Source organism: Mus caroli, chromosome 13 (assembly GCF_900094665.2).
Source record: "Mus caroli chromosome 13, CAROLI_EIJ_v1.1, whole genome shotgun sequence".
NCBI lineage: Eukaryota > Metazoa > Chordata > Mammalia > Rodentia > Muridae > Mus > Mus caroli.
The window spans coordinates 23,053,323-23,060,600 of NC_034582.1; positions in this window are offsets into that span (position 1 = coordinate 23,053,323).

Here is a 7,278-nt window from a genome sequence, read left to right on the forward strand (position 1 = left end):
CCAAAAGATGTTCCACTATCCATCCCACAATGACATGTATTCACTATATACATAGCAGCTTTATTCATAATAGCCAGAAAGGGGAAAAATAAAGGTGTCCTTCAATGAAGAATGGATAAAAATATGTGTTTTTTTTAAAACAATGGAATATTACTATTCCAAACAAGGATAACATGAGATTAGCAGACAAATGGATGAAACTAAATGAGGTAACCCATACCTCAAAGGATATGTATTGTCTGCACTCTCTTATAAGTGGATATTAGCCTGAAAGATCTAGATATAATACAATACATAGACTCAAAGAAGCTAAATAACAAGGAAAACCCAAGAAAGGATGTTAGAATCTCACTCAGAAGAAGAAATATTGTAACTGTAGGAGGTGGATGGATGGATGGATGGATGGATGGATGGATGGATGGATGGATGGATAAATGGAGCCAGGAAATTGTGTGGGGATGGCTCAAGCACAAGGCCTAGGAGAAAGAATAGAAATCCATGTGGAGGGACATCTCAAGGATGTGACAGAGAGTTAAGATGAGAGGCTGGAGGGAGTCTATGAGGGTGACTCCAGCTCAGAATCATAGACGTGGGGATATGAATCCTGAACTGGATACCTCTTGTTCCCAGTTAGGAATCCCACTGGAGGAATAAGGGCACTACCCTACCCATAAAACCTTGGACCCAAAATTTGTCCTACCAACAAGAAGTGCAGGGATAAAGATGTGCAGAGAATGAAGAAGTGGCCAACAAGTGACTGGCATAAATTGAGATGCATCACATAGGCAAGAAGCAATCCATCACACTACTTTTGATATTCTGTTATGTTACAGGCAATAGCCTAGCATAACTGCCCTATGAGAGACACTCTCCAGCATTAGATGGATTTCAAGAAGTCCTGTGGAAGATTTGGAGAAAGGTTGAGGGAGGTGGAGGGGATAAGAACTCCACAGGAATTATAACAGAGTTAACTAACTTGGACCTGTGGAGAATCCCAGAGTTTGAATAGCCAACTGAAGAGCACACACAGGCTGGACCTAGTCCCCCACTGCACGAATGTGGGAAATGTGCAGCTCAGTCTTTGTGAGGGTCTCCCAAATATTGGAGTGGAGGTTGTCTCTGACTCTGTTGCCTGTCTGTAGATCCTCTTCAGCTCACTGGGCTCCCTTGTCTGGTAAAAGTGGAAGAGGAAGTGTCTAGACCTCCAGTGACTTGAGGTGCCACTTTGCATTGGTACCCAAGGCTCTATCCCTTTTAAGAGGAGATGAGGAGGGGAATAGGAAGGGCCTTTGGAGGTAGGGACTGCTAAGAGGAAAGGACTGTAATATGGATTTAAGGTGAATAAATAAATTAAGAGAAGACAAAAAATAAACAATACTTTCATTTTCAAAAATAAAATAATTACTATGATAAGTAATGCATACCTTACAAGCACATTCCCAGTAGAGTTCACATTACCACTAGCAGACTCAAGGGAATCTAATGACTCCAATACCACATATACGTTCATGAGCATACATGCACATTTGACACACATACACATTCCTACAAACACATAAACATAGCTCTATGTGCACACAGTACCCTACACCACACACATACATGCACACATACAAATACTACTTTGAATGACTTCTCATGGAGGTTTGTGTGTGAATTGTAATGAGAAGCTTATTCAACTTGACTGATTGAAAAAGTGGTTCTGTAATCTAAGACTAAGAAATTCTCATTCTGTCAATTTTACTATGGCAAATAAAATTAGAAAAGTTTAAATTAAAATGAATAAGACTTCCAGAACTGTTTTGGTCATGCTTCATTCTAACTACCACAATAGTTTCAAAACTAAGGTCTAGTTATCAAGTGATTGTTTTAAGTCTAGTTATCAAGTGATTGTTACTATTGTAGACATGTTACATATACTCTAGGACCTTAACCAAATTATACAGAATCCATATGAAGTAGCAGAATGAAGCTGCCTATAACTGTAACCATGTTCTTGGAAAGTGAAGACAAGAGGGTTCTTGGGGCTTGCGGTGAACCCATTTGTCTAACCAATGTGTTCTATATTCAATAAGATATCCTATATTTAAAATAGCATAGAGAGTGAGTGAGGAATTCATTCAGTGTAGGCCTCCATATACATTTCTGTATAATTGCACATGTTGCAACACAACACATATACATACATGAACACATATGCATGCACATTTTGACAGACATACATATTCATAGAAACACATAAATTTAGATACATGCACACACAATACCCTACACTATACATATACACACCCATGCACTAACAATACTATCATATGTTGTTTCTGTAATCAAATAAGCTGACAAAGGTTACTTAAGGGAGACAGAGATTTTTTATTTATTCTAGCTCACTTCTCTTTGAAAAACTCAGGCTTACACTTTGTATTTCTGAATGAATGCTAACTCATGCCCTACAAACAGTCCCTTCTTATCACTTTTTATTCCTAAACATCGTCTACTCCTTTGCCACTTATTTTTTCTAGAGCTTAAATAGCATTTGGGCATGCCTCACAGAACTTTTTCTGTTCCTGTATTTGCCTTGCCTTTCTGAAAAAAATGTTTTAAGTATTTCAAGAAATGTCTTCAACCTCTTTCTTTATTAATGTGAACATAACTACTGCAAAAGTGCCCACATACAGAGACAAGAAGATTTGCATTAATAGAGTGGCATTAATGCAAATATGGGAATAACTAATGTAACATTTTCTGATTTAAATATTTGCTTATCACAATTTTGTCATTTCAGTTTGAATGTGAACTAAAATTTCAAATAATTTCTATTTCTGTGTATATGTATCTAACATATGTGCTTATGTTTGTATATGTGTGTATGCCTATACTAACTGTGTGAATGTGTGTGTGTGAGTGAGAGAGAGAGAGAGACAGAGACAGAGACAGAGACAGAGACAGAGACAGAGACAAAGTGTTTGCAGAGGTATTGATGATAGATAGTTTTTAAACTTTGTAACATCTATAATGGAAATACCTAGCAGAAAAATATTTATATCCAAATCTAAGGGTATAAATAAGAATGCAAACACACAAGAGGCTTTCAGAAGACAAAATATGTGTGAAGAGTATCCAATTTTCTACTGAGCATTATAGTCAGATAACTTTGATGAAAATATTTTCATTTTGGCTAAGTTAAAAATCAAGTAGAAGACACCTGTTTAGGCATGAGCCCCTTGACTTTTTTCAGATAGTTTTCGATCTAAACCCCTGCATTCATTTTATAACATGACAGGACAGTCTGGTCTCTAAAACTGTAATAACAGAGTTTGTATATTATCTTCTTGCTAGTCACGATTCAGCATAAAATTACTCTTACCACCAGACTGATTTCCAGAGTGGTTGTACAAGCTTGCAATCCCACCAGCAATGGAGGAGTGTTCCTCTTTCTCTACATGCTTGACGGCATCCTTGCCAGTCCAGAGTAGATAGAGCTCTGTATAAAAGTGAATGGAACAATATTTAAATTCCATTGATAACATTTTAATGAAATCAAGATATATATATATATATATATATATATATATATATATATATATATATGAACGAGAACAGGGCTCATGGGAATTCAAATCTGACAAGATCTGCACTGTGACCTATCTGAGAGTTCTAATGGAAATGCTGACCAGATAGAAAGTGTGGTAATTGTTGAGCAGTAGAATCACTGTAAAAGAAGTAACACTCCTCTATTGTACAGGACAGGGCTTTCCACTGAGCACCCTGGTATAGGAAACAAATGTCTTGATTTCCATTTCCCCGATGATTAAGGATGTTGAACATTTTTTTCAAGTGCTTCTCAGACCTTCAGTATTTCTCAATTGAGAATTCTTTGTTTAGATCTCTACCCCATTTTTAATGGGGTTCTTTAAATTTCTGGAGTTCAGCTTCTTGAGCACTTTGTATATATTGGATATTACTCCTTTATCAGATTTAGGATTGGTAAAAATCCTTTCCCAATCTATTGGTGGCCTTTTTATCTTATTGACAATATCTTTTGCCCTACAGAAGCTTTGCAATTTTATGAGGTCCCATTTGTCAATTCTTGATCTTACAGCACAAGTCATTCCTGTTCTGTTTAGGAATTTTTCCCCTGTGCCCATATCTTCGGAGCTTTTCCCCACTTTCTCCTCTATAAATTTCAGTGTCTTTGGTTTTATGTGGACTTCTTTAATCCACTTAGATTTGCGCATTGTACAAGGAAATAAGAATGGACCAATTCACATTCTTCTACATGATAACTGTCAGTTGTGTCAGCACCATTTCTTGAAAATGCTGTCTTCTTTCCACTGGATGTTTTCAGCTCCCTTGTCAAAGATCAAGTAACTGGAGATTCTACCTCACACCAGTCAGAATGGCTAGAATTAAAAATTCAGGTGACAGCAGATGCTGGCAAGGATGTGGAGAAAGAGGAACACTCCTCCATTTCTGGTGGAATTGCAAGCTTGTACAACCACTCTGGAAATCAGTCTGGTGGTTCCTCAGAAAATTGGACATAGTACTACCAGAGGATCCAGCAATACCTCTTCAGGGCATATACCAAGAAGATGTTCCAACTGGTAGTAAGGACATATGCTCATAGCAGCCTTATTTATAATATCCATAAGCTAGAAAGAACCCAGATGTCCATCAACAGAGGAATGGATACAGAAAATGTGGTACATTTACACAATGGAGTACTACTTAGCTATTAAAAACAATGAAATTCTTGGGCAAATGGATGTATCTGGAGGATATCATCCTGAGTGAGGTAACCTGATCACAAAAATCAAGAAGGAAGACCAACACGTGGATACTTCATTCCTCCCTAGAACAGGGAACAAAATACCAATGGAAGGAGTTACAGAGACAGAGTTTGGAACTAAGATGAAAGGACTGCCCCACCTGGGGGTACATCCCATAATCACCTACCAAATGCAGACACTATTTCATATGCCAGCAAGATTTTGCTGAAAGGACCGTGATATTGCTGTCTCTTGTGAGGCTATGCCAGTGCCTGGCAAATACAGAAGTAGATGCTCACAGTCACCTATAGGATGGAACACAGGGCCCCCCAATATAGGAGGTAGAGAAAGTACCCAAGAGCTGAAGGTGTCTGCAACCCTACAATATGAACTAACCAGTACCCCCAGAGCTCATGTCTCTAGCTGCATATGTAGCAGAAGATGGCCTAGTCAACCATCATTGGGAAGACAGGCCCCTTGCTCTTGCAAACTTTATATGCCCCAGTACAGGGAAACACCAGGGCCAAGAAGTGGAAGTAGATGGGTAGGGGATCAGGGCATGGGGAGGGTATAGTGGGCTTTTGGGATAGCATTTGAAATGTAAATGAAGAAAATATCTAATATTTTTTTAAAGTGAAACAAATGCCTAAAAGTGACAGAACATCATGTAAAATCAGCAGGTTAACTAATATTGCTTTCATGCATGGATGTTTTAGAGAATTTAGGACATCTTAAAGGAATCTTAAAGGAACAGTCCTCTTAAATTTGCTAAGTAGACTAGAATTCATGCTAATCCAAAATCACTTAGGCTAAATGCAACAGTGGAGGAATAAGGAGACATATGAAGGAACATAAAAGTGATAGAGCTTACCCTAGGGGTAGGCAATTTAGCTCACCCTCAGAGAGTACTCTCTGTACGATTCTCTCCTGGAGATAGATTGCTGGGCCTGAGTGTGCTGCAGAGACACAAGCTGCCCATCAGGCTCTAAAATTTAGTTGAACATGTGATGTTGAGAAAAGAGGAGTCTGTTGGGAGGAGATTACTCACCCAGACCAGGGTTCTTTCCTAAAATACTGTTGACAGATAAAAAAGTCCAGAGCATAGGACCAAGCAAGAAACTGTCAAAGAGTAGAAGGCATCTGGAAGGGCAATAGGTCTGGCAGACCTGAATTAGCCCTGCTTCATCTTGGCCTTTAGCCAGATGCCAACTTTCCCTGTTTATATGTTAGAGTCCCAAGTGAAGAAAGCTAAACAGTTTAGATTATAGGCTTGGAAAAGAAGTACTGAAGGCATTCTTGCTACTCTGGACAATCTTGTGCTTTGGAAGAAATAATGGATATAAGCTTGAGGCTTGTTTTTGCTATGTAACAAACACCAATGCTAAGTTGGGATTCATGTCCACATAAATGCAGAATCAGGAAGTGAGTTCACGGTTTCTTGAGCAGGTCACAAACAGTAGGTCGACAAAAGAGTGGTACCTCTGTGAAGCTTCAATTACATAAATGAAGCTTTAACCCACCTTACTCATTAGAAGAATCTTAATGGAGCTGTGAGAGTGTACATACATCTCGGAAAGGAGATTCCTGAGAACCCTATATTTATTGAATTTAATTCCTGAGATCAGAATGATCCTGAGATCAGCGTTACCTTCTGAAGAGAACTTATTTTTTTTTTTGAAGACAAAGTAAATGAGGCATATATATCTTTTATTGATTCTTCAATCACACAAAGAAGGGGAGAGTGATATTTTTTATACTTATCTAGAGAATTATGTATCACAGAAAGAGGAACATATATACTAGGCTTCAATGAGTACCTGGCTTATTTATTTAGTAGGGTTAGGAAGACACACTTTTATTAGGTTTAAAAGTGAGGATGTTAGAGAAAAAGATGTATTGAATTACTAAGTGGTACTAGAGTATCTGTATCACTTTATGAACTGTAAAGCATCTTACTAAAATGTCCAGAATCAAAATACTCATTAATCCCATTTCTTAGATTTACCTGGTGTACATAAAATCATTTTGTCTTTGATATCAACTCTCATTTTAGGTCCAACATCCAATTCCAGTTTTCAATATTATCTCAGACAATCTTCTCTCAGAAAAGTATCTTGTTTTATTGTGTTCTTTTGTGCTTGGCTAAGAACTATCAAATCTTGCCTGTGACCAGATTGTGCAAAAGAGATATTATACAGCCAGGCTTCCGAAATCCCTCAAACCATTCTTGCTGCTCTATTTCCTTTTTGCAAGAAAACATCAAAACTAAGTGGTTTAGCTAAATTCTTTAGGCAACACATTCTTTCCTTTAACAATTTAGGGATATTTGGTTGGCACTGAGGCAGAATATCCCTCTATGTTGACTTTCTAAAAGAGTCTGAATGCCACTTTGGAGATTTTCCTTTCTTTTCCTTTCCTTTCCTCTTCCTTTTCCTTTTCCTTTTCCTTTTCCTTTTCCTTTTCCTTTTCCTTTTCCTTTTCCCTTTCCCCTTTCCCCTTTCCCCTTTCCCCT